The sequence below is a fragment of the Hibiscus syriacus genome, unplaced genomic scaffold (genome assembly GCF_006381635.1).
Source record: "Hibiscus syriacus cultivar Baekdansim isolate YM2019G1 unplaced genomic scaffold, ASM638163v2 tig00111837_pilon, whole genome shotgun sequence".
Lineage (NCBI taxonomy): Eukaryota > Viridiplantae > Streptophyta > Magnoliopsida > Malvales > Malvaceae > Hibiscus > Hibiscus syriacus.
Window position 1 is genome coordinate 4,715,061 of NW_024063194.1, and position 15,036 is coordinate 4,730,096.

Below are 15,036 nucleotides of genomic sequence, written 5' to 3' on the forward strand. Positions count from 1 at the left end.
TTTGTAATTCGCTTGCTTTAGACGGTGGAAATAACATGTCAAGAAAAATCCGATTCATGTTAGCCCATGAATTAACTAAATTAGGAGCTAAATAAAATAACCAATCTTTAGCCAAGTCGACTAAAGAGAAAGGGAAAACTCTCAATTTAATTTGATCTTTGGTAACTCCCTGTGGTTTCATGCTAGTGCAAACCATGTGCAATTCTAACAAATATTTGTATGGATCTTCAGTGGGAAAACCGTGGAAGGTGGGAAGAAGATGAATGAGTCCCGTCTTTAATTGAAATGGAGTCCCACCACTAAGAAAATTGATGCATAGTGGCATCTGAGTGACAGGAGTTACGGTAGCTCTCGGATTGTTTGTTCTTTTTTTGCCATCGAGATGTTAAATGCGTCTGCTTCAGAGTTTGTCTCCGGATTCGATTCTGCTTCTGAACTCTTCTCTTGTTTTTCATATCTTTTTCTCTTTTCGCGAAGCGTTTGTGTGTGGATTCTTCATGCTCGTGCTTCGATCTCCGGATCTAGATCTACTAATTCACCTGGGTTTCTTCTGGTCATAAATAAAAAACTAGAAAAAAATCAGTACCTGCAGTTAGTTCCCCGACAGCGGTGCCAATTTGATAATCGTAGTTTTGTTATCAAAATAATTTCGACTTCTTAATTAAATAGAATGTAAAAGGAAGTATAGAGAAGCAGGGTCGATCCACAAGGACTATGGTTTTTGTGATTAAGTAAAATTGCTTCTTGATTTTAGGAAAAGATAGAATTCCAGTAAAGTTGAAAATGTATAATAAAATAAATGATTATAAATAAAAATAATAATAAAATAATAAATAATGAATTAAAAATAGTAATAAAGATAAAAAGGGGGTTTTAAATTATTTAAAGAATTATAATGAGATAAAAATTAAATAAACAAATAAATAAAATAAATAAATTAGGATAAAGAAAACTTATAGTGAAAGCAACCTCAGACTTCAGCTTCGCCTCAAATTTCTCGGATCATCGAAATAGATTTTTACTTCGAGATTCACGTCGGCTTACAAGGACAATTCTTTGCTGCCAACTCGAATTATGTCGTTTCAACAATAACTGATTTCTATCTCAGTTTCCTCTTAGCAAACAATTTTTCTAAGTGTGTTCTCGGGAAGTCGAATATTCTTCAATATTTCAATATGCAAATCCTTCCTCAAACGTTAACCATAACAATATCCGGACCAATGTCGAAATCTTTTTGATTTGAAAAGTAAGCTCATAAAACATAGAGAAAATACGAAGCGATTTAAGTACCTTACAATTCTCACGTTTGGGATTGAGCCTTCGCTTCAGTCTTCGGTTTGTGAGAAAATTAGCTAAGCATAACCAATGTCATACTTAGCATAATTGAAAATGAAATTCTAAAAGAAAATAGGACAATTTGGCACAAAATAGAGAGAAAGTCAGAGAGAAAAAGAAGATTTTATTCTCAGATGAGAGATATATGTTTCTAGGCTTACCCTTAGAGGGTATTTATAGTCTTCAAATTCCTAAAAACAAGCTAAAACATCTTAAATCCTAATTAAAACACTTAAAACTATTGAAACTAAAATACTAAAACAAAGATAAAATATAAGAATAATATCCTAAAACTTAATTAAAATACTAAAACCTCTTTAAACTAAATTACCTAAAACAAAGATAAAATATAATATTTAAAATATTATCCTAAAACTTGAATTTAATTCAAATTCGAATTCCAGAAACGTGCGGCCAATTCATTCGTTCTTCTACAAATGCTGACTGGATCTTCTAGAAGGTGCTAACGTCATCACCTCATTGGATATTTCATGCCCGAATTCACCTACTTGTTCAGCTTCGATTCCGAAAATAAAAAAACTGTAGAATTCCGTGTTTTTTTTTTGCAATTCCAAAATCTAACGTCCTGCATAGAAAATGAATGAAAATGAACAATTAAGCCACAAAAACCAATGATTAAGGAGTAATTTAAAAGCAAAATGTTAACTAAACTAAGCACTTATCAAACTATGACGTGATTAGAAATTTTAGTATGTTGTTTGGTAATTTATGAAGTTATGAATTGGTTGCATTATTAAAGAATTCTTCAGAAATAATCAAAGACTTGAGTTATTTTTTATTTTTGATAGCACCATTTAGGTAACCTTATTTTAGGTTATTTCAGATATCATAGTACAATCAAGAATTTCATTAGGAATATACATGAGATGAGAGAAATGTTATTTTAGATTATTATGTTTTTACAAGAAATAAGGATAACATTAGAATGATGAAAGATGATCTAATCAACTTTCATCGAGTCATAAAAGTTATGACTATCAAAAATGGATTAATGCCAAGTAAGAAGAGTATAAGTTTTATACAAGATAATAAAGTTTTAGGATTTATCCCACTACCTGAAGGTGGAAAGTTAATTGGTTATAAATGAGTATTTATAATCAAGATGGATGCAAATAGTGATGTTTATAAGTATAAGGTATGTCTTGTATATAAAGTATATACTCAGAAATGAGGCATTGTTTTTGTAGAGACTTTCTCTTTGGTTTTATTGAAAGACTATTTCATTATAATTATGATACTTGTTGCTCATATTTGATTTTGAGTTACATAAGTTGGATTTCGAAATTGTGTTTCTCAATAGTAACATTGATGAAATATTTTATACGGTGCAATTAGAAAATTGTATCTAATGATACAAAATTAATAATATGAAAATTATGGAAATCCATTTATAAGTTCAAATATTACTCCCGTTAATTATATAACAAACTTCAGCAAGTGATTATCTTGTTTGGTTTTGAGATGAATTCGGTTGATAATTGTATATATTATAAGCTCAATGGGAGTGAACCAAATAATACCCCTTATAGAAAAATTATAAATGAGTATTTATAATCAAGATGGATGCAAATAGTGATGTTTATAAATATAAGATATGTCTTGTATATAAAGTATATACTGAGAAATGAGGCATTGTTTTTGTAGAGACTTTCTCTTTGATTTCATTGAAAGACTCTTTCATTATAATTATGATACTTGTTGCTCATATTTGATTTTGAGTTACATAAGTTGGATTTCGAAATTGTGTTTCTCAATGGTAACATTGATAAAATATTTTATATGGTGCAATTAGAAAATTGTATCTAATGATACAAAATTAATAATATGGAAATTAAGGAAATCCATTTATAAGTTCAAATATTACTCTCGTTAATTATATAACAAACTTCACCAAGTGATTATCTTGTTTGGTTTTGAGATGAATTCGGTTGATAACTGTATATATTATAAGCTCAATGGGAATGAACCAAATAATACCCCTTATTGAAAAAGGAACGAAGTTTAGTCTTGATCAGTGCCCTAATTATGGTTTTGAAACTAAGGAAATATAAAAGGTTCCTTATGCTTCAAAAATAAATAAAGAATTTAATGTATACTCAGGTTTATACGCATTCAGACATATCATATGATTTTAGGATATTAAGTAAATATTTAAGTAATTTGGGTATGGATCGTTGGACAGTAGCCAAATTGATTAATACAATACATTTAAGAACAAAATTGCTATATGCTCACATATTAGAGGTCTAGTAAGTAAGAGATTATCAGGTTTATGGACTCTAACTTATTGGAATTTGAATGCAAAATTTTGTCACATGAACTGCTAATTATGGATTGATAAGGAATACCACTTGAGTTATTCTGTTACAACTAAGTTTCTGTCCTTTTTTTCATATCTAACAGAAACATCTTAAGTCTAAGAATATAAACATTATATTTATGTTTTTTAAAGAAAATTCAGAGTGATTATGTGTTTAAAAAGCATGTTGGTACAAACTCATAACTACATGCTTACTAAAGAACTGTCACCCAAGGTTTTTCATGAGCACACAACTCATGTGGGTGTCATATCATTTAAGGATATTCGGTTTTAGTGAGAGTATGTAGTTTTAATGCTCGTTCATTATAAACACAATTTCAGTTACTTTAGTTTAAGGATATTTATGTTAAAGTTATTTTCTGCAGAATTAAAGGTTTTTTTTGTTTATCCACTCTGGTTTTGGTAAAATTTGATCTCACTAATGTTTAAAGAGGACCAGTTGGAAATAGACATATATGGTTCACATTGCATGTAATTTCTATGCTACACTCCATGATTGATCTAGTTCATTTGACTATGTTTATATACGTGATCATTGATGGGTCTAGTCATGATAAATATGGAAAAGACCGCTTTAATTCTATATGAATATAGTTGACAGACGAGATTATTATAGAATACCTATTGCATGATAACAAGTTTAAGGTTATACATTTAGTAGGAAATATATGTTACCCAAGTGGGAGATTGTTGGATTAAAATCCATGATTATGGGCACATATGTATAATGTGTATTGTTATCATAAAATATGAAATAAATTAATTGACCAATAATGTTATAAAATCATAAGGTATTAGAAATGTCATGAAAATAAAAGTGTAGATACTATAAAAGTTGTATTTATAACTTGATCAGTGGCAGAGTTATAAGTGTAGACAATATTTGATTATTAAATCATCTATATAAAGGAGTTATGGTCTCCAAAAAATACACAATCTCGTATTTACTTTTATCCCCATCAGAGAATTTATACTAAAGGGAACTCTATCTTCATGGAAGATCACGACGAAAGAAAAATTCAAGGATTTTAACTTATCAATCAATTCAGGTACGCTTCCGCATCTAGTATTTTATTCTTGATGGTTTGACATGATTAAACCCTAGTTAGTTAATTTTATAGTATGGTTCTAAGTTCTAACATATCCGACAATATGCAAATAGAAATAGAAATTATTTTTTATAAACCAGAATTCAAACCAAGTTAAAATATCCAATACATATTTAAATATCCATTCACAAAATAAATGGCCCAAATCTTCTACCTATTTGACCCACTACATGAAGCCCAACAAAAATTTAACTCACCCATTTACACTTTAAAGACTATTTAGCCTAATCCAGTAGAGGCCCAAGATAAAATCAAGTCTAGTAAGCCTAATGTTTGGTTAGGTTTTGACCAACCCTAACCCAAATTTTTTTCACCACCAATCTCTCTTCTCCCCACATAAGCATGCAACCAAGCGATTGTGTCTCTTGCATCACCCCCATACCAACGAGCAATAAGCCTCGATCGTGGTCCTTGCCATGATGGTTTCCCAAATTCATATCAGTCATCACATGCAAAGCAAAGAAAAGATGAATGTAACTTTTTTTTATATTTTGATTGTAACATGGATCGATATAAAACTCCAAAAAAAACAAACAAAGGAGAATCTTCTTCCCCTTTTTGATTGAAAAAAGGAAATCAATAAAACAAAAAAATGATGGTATTTCATTTTAATTTTTACATTTTTAGGAAGCTTTTCTAGGTTGTTTTTGAACCAAAACAAAATAGGAAGAGAGGGGTGTAGCGTTACCTTAATGATTCATGCATTTTCATTGTCGCCGAGGAGAGGAAACCGAAGAATCGAGAATCCTCATATGGTTAAGGGCCTTGCATGTTTTTTTTTTATTTTGTTTTGGGTTTTTAGAAGAATAAGGGAAGAAGATTGAGGTTTTTTTGGGTTATTTTTAGGATATTAGACCACCATGGACTATGGCTGTAAATGAGACGAGACAAATTGCGAGCTATTCAAGATCGATTCGGTCAAAGCTCGTTCAACACTCAAACCAAATGAGTTCAACTCGAGCTCAAACTCAAATCGAATTCTTAATGAGTAAAAGAGAGCAATTTGACACTTGACTCGAAAAGCTCACGAGCTACTCGAAAAAAATAATATATTAAAAAGTAACATAAGGCCATTACCGTAAAATTTTAATTTTTTAAGTTAATGAGCCCAAGTCCAATTGTTGCATTGTGTCATACTAATAGAAAAATAAATACTCATTTAATTAGGCACATGTTTGATCAAACATGTATTTGATTTTTTTCCAATTTTTTCTGGATCTTTATGATTGGAATACGGTAGCTAATTACATATTACAGAAGTTTGACGGACCCCCTCTAATTTTTTGTTTTTATTTATTTATTTTCATTTTGGCAACTTATACTTATATATTATTATTATTGGATATTGAATTTGAATGTGTCTCAAAATCTTAAAATTTTGTTGGAGGGGTCATTTTTGATCTAGAATGGATAGATTCAAGAAATAAGAGAATTAAGGATACCCACTAGAAAAACTAATCCAAGTCTTTTAAGTTTAAGTTAAGTAAAAAAGTAAGATAAGTAAAAAAAAGTAGGTAAAAGAATTAAATTGAATTTGAATCCGACACATTACGAGTGCCCTTTGAACTCCAACACTCTGGACTTCTATTTTTAAATTCTCACTCAGTGGTAGAAGTAGTTGGTCCGTCATCAATAGTTACCCATCATTGTCATTATTCACCAATCATTGTTGATCACGTCTTTATACATTGGTTAGCTTTCTTCTTTTTTTCTTTTAAGTTTTAGGGTTCTAAATTCTATCCTAAATGCAACAAGGTAGGACTCACTCACCTATCATTTGCGGATGATCTTCTAATTTTATGTAAAGGTAATATGGACTCAGTTGTAGGTGTTCTTAGTGTACTTGACCAATTCCATAAAATTTCAGGTCTTAAGCTCAATTCCTCTAAATCTGAGCTATTTGCTGCTGGTATTCTCTCAAGCATAATGGATAACATCAAAAGGATCTCTAGCTTTAAAATTGGCCCTCTTTCTGTCAAATACCTTGGTATTCCTCTCGTCTCTCGTAAGCTCACTGACAAAGATTGTGAAGCTTTATTAATCAAAATCAAACAAAGGTTGCAGCTCTGGTCTGGTAGGAACTTAAGTTATGCAGGCAGACTTGAATTGATTAAAACTGTTCTTTACAGTGTCTGCAATTATTGGTGTAGACATCTTATGTTGCCTGCTTCTATTTTAAACAAGGTGGAGCAGCTTTGCTCCCGATTCTTCTGGAAATGAGTTGATAAAAAGGCTGCTGAAGTTAGAGTAAATTGGGAACATATATGTCTTCCTAAGTCAGAATGAGGCCTTGGACTGAAACATCTAAAAGTATGGTGCAGAGTCTGTATTTTTAATCTTATCAGGAAGATCCTAGCAGGAAACGGATCCCTTTGGGTACCATGGCTTAATAGCTATGTCCTAAAGAACCAATATTTCTAACATTTTCAAGCTGGAGCAACTGTAAGCTGGAGCATTAAACGGATTATTAAATTGAGGACTATTGCTTTTCCTCTTTTCACTGTTGGTCATTTGCAGACTAAAGAAATTTGGGAAATGACTCGAACGCAAGAGCAGAAGGTTCCTTGGCATCGACTAATCTGGTTTCCAATGCATGTTCCAAAGCACAATATGATTGCTTGGATGACCCTCCTAGACAGACTTCCTACCAGAGATCGTCTCCAACGAATGGGAATATGTTATGATGGTATTTGTGTCAAATGCAGCTCCTTCCAAGAGACACATGACCATCTCTTCTCCCGCTGCCCTTTGGCAGTCGACCTCTGGAGCTCAATTCTGCTTCTTAATGGTATGAATTCCTCTAACATGTCTTGGGATGAATTAATTGCTTGGGCAAGTTCTTCTTGGAAAGGGAAGTCACTTATCACTATCATCTTGAAGCTTGCATGGTCTACTTTCATTTACTCTTTGTGGCAAGAACGTAATTGCAGAATCTTCCTCGGACGTCGAAGAAATGTTGAAGCCATGCTTAAAGAAATCAAGGATGTCATGGCCATTCGTCTAAGGGGTAAACCAATTAATAGACTTGACAAATTAACTTTAGATTTTGTAATGCTTGGAATATAGTATGACCAATCATTTTTTGTTTCTTAGTTGTTAATAGTTTCTTTTGATTGGTTGATTGGTTGTAGCAACATTGCTATTTTGGGTAATAAAATTTTGAATTATCCAAAAAAAAAATCTTTTTATGCTATTTCAAATTTCACTTTTTCTGGAATCCCCAATTTTCACTTTCACAAAATATAACTTGTTTTCTTAGGATCCATTTTTTACAGTGGTCATTATATACATATTCACTCGTCGGTCTCTATTTATTGATTGCCTTCATGCATCAGTAAGTTTTCCTTTTAGGGTTTGTTTGTTTAACTGAAAACGTTTTGCGGAAAATGTTTTTTGTAAAATGAATTACATTTTCTGAAAAATATTTTCTGGAAAACGTTTTACGATGTTTGAAAGATGTTTAACCTTTTTTTCCACTATTTGATGAATTTTTTTAAAATTATTTATTACAAATGTTAAATACAATAAATAATATTATTTATCATAAAACTTAATATTATTTTTTAAATATTAAAATAATTTATTTATTATTAAAATATTATTTTTATAATTTTATTTATAAAAATATTAATATTGGTATATTTTATTGAAATAAAAATATTATAAATTATATTAATATTTATTAAAGTAATAGTGTTATATTATATTTTAAAAATATTAATTAATATATTTTAAATATCTTTATCAAACTATTATTAGATTATTATATTAATATTAAATATATAAATAATATTAGTCATTATTAATAATTTAATAATATTATTTCTTTGAAATTAATAAAAATATAAATTTTATTAATAATTTATTATATATTATAAAAATAAAAATATATTTTCTTATTTTATTATAAAATAATTGATTATTTTATTATAATATTAAAAATATAATATTATATTATTATAAATATTAATAAATATATTTTAAATATTTTAATAATTAATATTTAATTAAAATGATATTAAAATATTTTATTAATATTAAATTCATAAAATAAAATTATTTTGAGTATTTATTCCTTGAAGTGAAAAGTTCGGAAAATGACTTACGGAAAATCAGACCATAAGTCATTTTCCAGAAAACAAAAAGGAAATTAAGTTGATCAAGAAAATGTTTTACGTTGACCAACCAATTTTCCTCCAACTAAACACTGGCAAATGAGGAAAACATTTTACGTGAAACAAACAAACTCTTATATTGTTTCAATTTTCCCTTTTTCTGGAATCCCCAATTTTCACTTTCACAAAATATAACTTGTTTTCTTAGAATCCATTTTTTAGAGTGGTCAAATGTTATTATATATGTATATATATGCTCTCTAGTTAATATATTCTTACTCCATACTAGTAGAGATATATAACTTTTTTTTTACGTTGAGTGCTCTTAGACTTTGAATTTTTTGCAATCTCAAAATTTCCTGCACTGGAACTAAAGCAATATATATCATGTCGAAAAATAATTTTAGGTTTTCAATTATAGAATAAAGGTTGAGGCTTGGGACAATTAAACGAGAATAAAGTAAACTCTATTAGTAAAGCTTAGATTGAGACTTAGAACAATTAAATAGAAATAAAGTAAATGAGTAAATTTAGCCTATCTAGTGCAACCCTTTAGATATAAACTTCAGAATTTATGAACCATCATAATAATAATAATTAGCTTAAAGTACTCCGTTTGTTAAAATCAAAATTGAATGTATGTTATGAATAATGGTTAATGTACCCATAAATGATTAAATGAAATTATTATTAATTTGATTTGTATAATGAGGGTCGATTAAGAAAAAATTGTTTATTAATTGCTATTATTTATTTATTATTTATTATTTATTATGAGTTTGTTCATCCTTAAACAAATATTTCATTATACTTTTATTTTTATTGTTATTTATATTTTCATATACAGCTAGTTAACCAAAAAGTTCTTCAACAACCATTGGTATTTAAAGAGTTGAAGAATTTTTTTTGAATGTTGGTGATGAACCTAATGGAGATGATGTTCTTAATGAAGAATAAAAGTATACTATAGAAGCTTCCGAACCTTCTCTTGATACCACAACAAAACAAACTGAGGTTGAAAATCATTTCCAAGCCTTTTAGTGATCAAGAAGATCAAAGCTGTGGGATGATGTCTTAGAACCTCAAATCACAAACAAACAATGGAAAGTAAGGTGTAAGTAGTGAAAACATCCTCTTTCTATTTTGAAATCTAAGAGTACCTCTCATTTGAAACGATATTTAGATACTTGCATAAAGAAATCAATGTTCTTTAAGCAACAACATTTAATTAATTTATTATAGTTTAATTCAAGCAGTGGTATGAATCAATCTGGATTTGTTAGTGCTTTACAAGATGTTAAAATTGACATGTTGAAGATGAGAGAGGCTATGACTCATTGGATAACAATGCATGAGCATCCTTTTAATATTGTGGAGGAGAAATGATTTAATTTAATGATGAAACGAAGAATGCCACAATGGACTAGTGTTTCTCGAATTACTATAAGAAGTGACTCTTTCAAAGTTTATGAGTTTGAGAAGAAAAAGTTAAAAACTTTGTTGAAGTGGATCGAATTAGCTTGACTATGGATTTGTTGAAGTCTAAGCCGAAAAAAATTGAATACATAGTTCTTTCGGCTAATTTTGTGGATATTGATTAGAAGCTTAAAAAACGGATGCTCAACTTTGTTCATTTGCCACCAAGAAAAGGTGCTAATATTGCTTATTGCATTTTAACATGTTTAAAGGAGTGAGAAATTGAAGAAAAAGTAGGTATGCTTAATTTTTTTATTTTAACATATTATTGCTTATCTTTTTGTTGGAATGACCATCCAGCTCAGTTGGTAGAGCATAAGGTTCTCAATCTTGAGGTCGTGGGATCGAGTCCCATGGAGGGCATTTCATAATTTGGAGGTCTCCTACAGAAGCTGCTCTCAACCTAGTGTTAGGGGCAGCCTACTATCTTACCTCCCCCTTACCCCATTACATATGGGAACAAGGGACAGCCAGCCAGCCATTGCTTATCTTTTTGTTGTTATTATATAATACTAAAATTTTTTATTTGATTCTTTTATAGGTTTTCACAATTTTAGTGGACAATGCTTCAACATATGATTCTTGTATTAAGATATTAAAGGACAATTTTACAACGAATGAAAGGATTCTTTGCAATGGAAAACTATTTCGTGTTCGTTGTTATGCACATATTCTTACTATAATGGTACAACATGGTTTCCAACAAGTGCAAAGAATCATTGAGAAAGTTCATGACACGGTTAACTACTTGAATGCAAGTGATGCACGACTCAAACGTTGATGTGTAATAGATCCTTATTGGTCTTCTCTTATTCCAGAAACAGTGCAAATGTTGATGTATACATGTGATTGGTGTAAATCCCTTCATATAGTGAAAAGAAAAAAAAGGGTAAATGTATTTTCTTAAACTAAAGTTTGTTTATTTTTAAAATATTTGTAAACTTATTTGAGTTTTCAATTATTGCATAATAATGACAAGCAACCGAAAGAAATTATTATCATAGTACATTCGAAAGAATCGATAATGTGATAAATTAAAAGGGTTGACATTTGAATATATTTTTACTCTATATTTATAATGATTTTGTAACACCCATAACCAATATATGCGAACCAATACAAGTTACAGATGTCACATCAGAAATTTAAAACATTTCTTTAATTGAACTGAGTAAAATTTTGTTTCATTCAAACATCACCAGTTTCATAACTTGAACAATTATTATAAAATAGTTATTCAGAGAAAAATCATAATATAATATTTTTGTTTACCAATTTAAAACCATTTTCAACTAGTGGTATAGACAGTTTTGTTATGTTTTTGTTTGGGGGAAAACCAATTCTGAAATCCTGTGTTTATTTCACGTAATTCGTTTTCCGGAAAATATTCTCCAGTGTTTGGTTGGAGGAAAACTGGTTGGTCAACGTAAAACATTTTCCTGGTCAACAAAATTTCCTTTGTGTTTTCTGGAAAATGACTTACGGTCTGATTTTCCGTAAGTTATTTTCCGAACTTTTCACTCCAAAGAATAAATACTCAAAATAATTTTATTTTATGAATTTAATATTAATAAAATATTTTAATATCATTTTAATCAAAAATATTAATCATTAAAATATTTAAAATATATTTACTAATATTTATAATAATATAATATTATATTTTTAATATTATAATAAAATAATCAATTATATTATAATAATATAAGATATTATATTTTTATTTTAATAATATATAATAAATTATTAATAAAATTTATATTATTTATTAATTTCATAGAAATAATATTATTAAATTATTAATTATGAATAATATTATTGATATATTTAATATTAATATAATAATCTAATAATATTTTAATAATGATATTTAAAATATACTAATTAATATTTTTTAAATATAATATAACACTATTACTTTAATAAATAATTAATATAATTTATAATATTTTTATTTCAATAAAATATACCAATACTAATATTTTTATTAATAAAATTATAAAAATAATATTTAATAATAAATAAAGTATTTTAATATTTAAAAAATAATAATATTAAGTTTTATTATAAATAATATTATTTATTGTATTTAATATTTGTAATAAATAATTTTTAAAAAACTCATCAACTAGTGGAAAAAATGTTTAAACAACATTTTCCAAACATCGTAAAACATTTTCCAGATATTTTTCAGAAAAATATAATTCATTTTATGGAAAACATTTTCCGGAAAACGATTTCCAGAAATGTAATTCGTTTTCCAGAATTTAATTTCCAGTAATTCATTTTCCAGAATTCAATTTCCAGTAATTCAATTTCCAGAATTCAATTTCTAGAAAACCAATTACAGCCAAACAAACAGACCCTAAGATTATCTAACACATTTGATTTAAAATCCAAATAATTTTTTAAGCATAGTATCAGATCGATCTTTTTTTAAAAACAAATTTATTTAATTTTTAAGTGATTTAAAAAATTATCGTCTCGAATAATTTGGTGTTTCCTTTTAAAATAAAACATGGTTCGAGGAGTCCACACTAATATTTGATTAGGGTATGCTTGGGCACCCAAAATGTTTTTTCATTTTAATAAACTTTTAATTTAAAAATGATTAAAACAACATTTTTTACGGTTTGTGTTACCAAAAATTTGAGTTCAAGAGTCGGTTACGCGTGGAGAAGGATTAACACCCCACAACTGCCTAAATCGATACCTAATCGATTAATTAGTTGTCTTTGAAATGAAATTTATGAATTCGAATTTAATTTAATTTAAGATCCATTTAAATAATATTATTTAAATTTTAGGATGAAACACAATAATATTTAATTATTTACTGTCGAGAATAAACGACCTCTCATGCCTTTAAGCAGTCATTTATTACTCCAATTGAAATAAAGAAATATTACAATTACATGCTAAAGTTCATTATTAATTCCAAATTTAAATGCATAAATAATAATAAAATAAATTAAAATTAAGAATCCTTTTTTAACATATTCTTTGAATTTTTGGATAGGAATCGGCAATATTTAATTATTTCCTTTCGAAAAGAAAAGAACTATAATACCTTAAAATAGTCATTTCTTACTCAGATCGAAATAAAAAAATATTATTATTTCGTTCTAAAATTCATTATTTATTCGATTGCATGAATGATGATACAAATTAAAATGCGATTTACCAATCCTTTTAGAAACAAAAATGATATTCGATTGTTTATAGACATCAAGATCGAACCTTTTATAAGTTCTAATGATCTTTTATCGATATATTTAAATAGACGAATATTTCTTTTTCTAACGTTCCCAAATTTTAATGTATTCAATTTTGTAAGGTTTCACTTAATGGGATACACTTCCATTTTAAAATGAACTTTCTTATACATTAAGACAGTCACTTCACAACAATCCTAAAATGAACGAATATTACCCTTAGTCAATGCTTACGGGGTATCATATATTTTACATACCAATATGATGTGAAGTAACCGAATTTATATACAAACAAAAATATTTAAAATAGAAATCTCCAATTAATAACTCTAGCATGCTATCATACTATTAATATATATACATGTATACATTATTGTTATATATATATTATAAGGTTCCGAAACAGTATACTAAATAGGTTCAACATATAAAACATGCATATACATATATGTTATAATATCACGATATATAATTAGTAAGTAAAACTTCATCATGCGCGTTTTAAGTGATTAAAAATCGGATTTGTTCTTATGGCATAATATTAACATATTAACACATAAGCTATAATTTGAACATACAAAAAGAGGAATTTAAAGGACAATGTATCAAGATTAATAAATCACAGCAAAATATAAATAAATTATGCAAAATAAACTCGGGAAAACAAGCATTATAGCAAAGATTCATATTCAGTCAAACAAATATATTGGAAAAATATCCATATGCTAATAAAATATACATATGTATATTAACAAAAACAAAACATGATAATCAAGATAAAATAAAAATAACCATATGATCATAAAAGCAAAATCAGTAAAGATCAAGGATTAACTATCCAAATAATGCACAACAGTGTATTGGAAACGTGAATAACCCAAACACAATAATCAAGGACTAAAATATAAACTTGTAAAATTAGGAACCTAATATAGAATAAATATAAAATTGAAATAACAAATCACCCTAGATCAAAAAAATAAGGCACACAAAATAAAAGGACCAATTTTAAAACACTAAAAAGTCTCGAAACGAGGACTAAATTGCATTTATCTTAACTTTGGAGCAATATAATCAAGAATTTATATTAACTAAAATGAAACTCTAAAAAACCAGGATGGCCATAAAAGGGGTTATCACATGCACAAGGGTTCCAAACCCTAATCTCAAAACTACATCATTTTGGAATTAATATAAATACCCCATTATAGTATTTTTAAAACCCTAGCCATCATTTTATTTCATTCACAGTCGTTTCATCCTCTCAACTTTCTAATTTCTTTCTTTTTTTTCTTTTTTAATTTTCCTCACAATTACCTCCGGCCACAACCCGAATGGCCTCGATGAGGGGCTGACGACCCCTTAAACACCTCTATTTCAAATCTTAAGTCAACCTAAGACCCCAAATTTAATCCCCCTTCTTCACAATCTCTCAAAAATAGAAC

General features: G+C 28.1%; 1 pseudogene; it reads left to right on the plus strand.

Moving 5' to 3' along the window:
• Positions 1 to 7,851, plus strand: part of LOC120171935 — a 45,590-nt pseudogene extending 37,739 nt beyond the window's left edge.
• Positions 7,852 to 15,036: the final 7,185 nt, after the last annotated feature.